Raw genomic sequence first — 1,966 nt, 5'->3', positions numbered from 1 at the left:
AATAATGGCCTAAGTCATGTTTTGACAAAAATGTTTTTTTTGCCTAAATCACCCCCTCATGATGCTGGCCACCTCTGGTAAAATCGCCTGAATCCTCAGTTGAGGGGAACATGCAATTCTACCCCCGGTTGTATAATGGCCTATGTCAAAAGTGTGACTCTTTTGTTGAGTTTTTTGTGTTTCCTGAAAAACCTGAAAAAATGACTTAGGCCATTATTTTAAGAGGGTGTCGATATGGTACTTTTAAAAAATCTCCTTACCTGGTTATCTGACAGCACCCCCTCCTGGGATGAAGGTGTAATAGCAGGTGAACTTGTGCTTGAGCCACTCCTCCTCCCTCCTCCTCCTCCTCCTCCTCCTCTCTGTGCGGCTTCCTTCTCCACATCTCTTTTATGCTGTCTCTTACTTTGTCTGTTTGGCTCTCTCTTGTCTACTCTCGTTTGTTCCTGGTCATCTACTTTCTCTTCCAAACATTCCACTGCTTTCTCTAACCTCCTCTCCCTCACTCTTCCTTCCTCTCTCACAGAGGGACTCTTTATTAGTCTCTCACCTCTTTTCATCTCTTGTCCATTCACTTGTTCCACTGTTTCACTTGCTTTCTCTCTCAATCTGTCACTTGCTCTCTGCCTTTCTCTCTCCGTGTCCTTCAGCCTCATCTTCTCTCTCTGTCTGTCACTTTCTTTATCTGTCTGCTTGTCCACAGGCCACTTTGAGCACTCCTCTTCAGATGAGCTGCTGTCTTTGCTGTTGGCACGGTGGACCAGCTGGCTGAGTCTGGAACGTAGTTCCTCCTCCAGAGGGTCTCCGGGCCCTGAGCTGCTGGCCGAGAGCTGGGACTCTGGAGCTAGAGAGTGGGACTGGGGGGGGCTCAGGGACGCTGAATTCAGGGCCACTGTGTCCAAGTCTTCTGGCTCTGGTGTCATGGCATCTAATTTGAAGGCGTCTGGTGCAGCTGTGGCCACTGGCATAGTGTCTGGTACTGGATGTTCCTCACTTAAACCCCTCTTCAGCAGGGCGTTGAGCAGAAAACCACTGTTCTCCTTGAATTAAGAGGGAGGAACATGAATGCAAAAATGCTAAAGACTACAGAGTTACTGAAGAGAATTGATTGAACTGCAAATACAAATACTGCCTCTAACTGGTAAAACAATATTTTACAACCACACAAAGACTTTTTTCTCTGGCAGAGTTTCAAGTCAAAAACATTATTAATAATCAACTATACTTGTGATAATTTACCTGCACTATGGGGTAGATGGACTGTGTGTGGCTCTGGCCTCCAAGCCTGCTTTGCTCTGTGGAGGACTCCCTCTTGCTTTTCCTGCGTCGCCGTGACCTCCTGACAGGATCGCTCTGTCTCTCCTCGGCCTCACTGCTGTCTCCCATCACCTAGGAACAGTGGTGGAAATGAACTGAGTACATTTGCTCAAGTAATGTACTTAAACACACTTATGAGGTCGTTGTACTTTACTGGGGTATTTCCATTTGATGTTGCAATACTTCCACTCCACTACAGTTGTACTTACTACCTAGTTCTCCGATTAAGAGTCTAGTTTAAGCTAAAGAGACATTTCCCTTTTCATTTAAATAATTGTCAGAGGCTCAAAGATGATCTCTTAGTTAATGGTTATTTCACAGAAAGAGCAAAGATAAGAAAAAATACACATCACGAATACAAAGTTGTGTAGCACAGTTTGCTTTTTCTTCTTTCCTGCCTCATTAAACATCTCACGATTTATCTTGTGGCCGCCACAAAACATACCACATTTTTACTATTATTACTATAGTAATAATAATATACTATATTATATCATTGTTATTATAATTATCATCAATATCATTGCTATCATTACTAGCTATTATTATTATCAGTATCACTTATCACATACTACATCACTTACAGGAACCATTTTTCTGCAGTATGAGTATTTTTATTTTTATTCTTTGTTACTTTAAGTTAATTTGC

General features: G+C 42.6%; 1 long non-coding RNA gene across 1 annotated transcript; it reads right to left on the bottom strand.

Annotated features, from left to right (window-relative positions):
- Window positions 1-400: 400 nt before the first annotated feature.
- LOC111654332 (uncharacterized) lies at window positions 401-1,385 on the bottom strand. The gene is made up of 2 exons (XR_015437146.1): window positions 1,240-1,385; window positions 401-1,040 (listed from the first exon to the last, which is right to left on the bottom strand). It is a non-coding gene; the product is annotated as an uncharacterized LOC111654332 (long non-coding RNA).
- Window positions 1,386-1,966: the final 581 nt, after the last annotated feature.

Source organism: Seriola lalandi, unplaced genomic scaffold, assembly GCF_002814215.2.
Source record: "Seriola lalandi dorsalis isolate HSWRI2012SDOR001 ecotype SW California unplaced genomic scaffold, Sedor1 jcf7180001974614, whole genome shotgun sequence".
NCBI lineage: Eukaryota > Metazoa > Chordata > Actinopteri > Carangiformes > Carangidae > Seriola > Seriola lalandi.
Note: the sequence above shows the minus strand (reverse complement) of the source record. Positions and strands in the feature narration are given on the sequence as shown.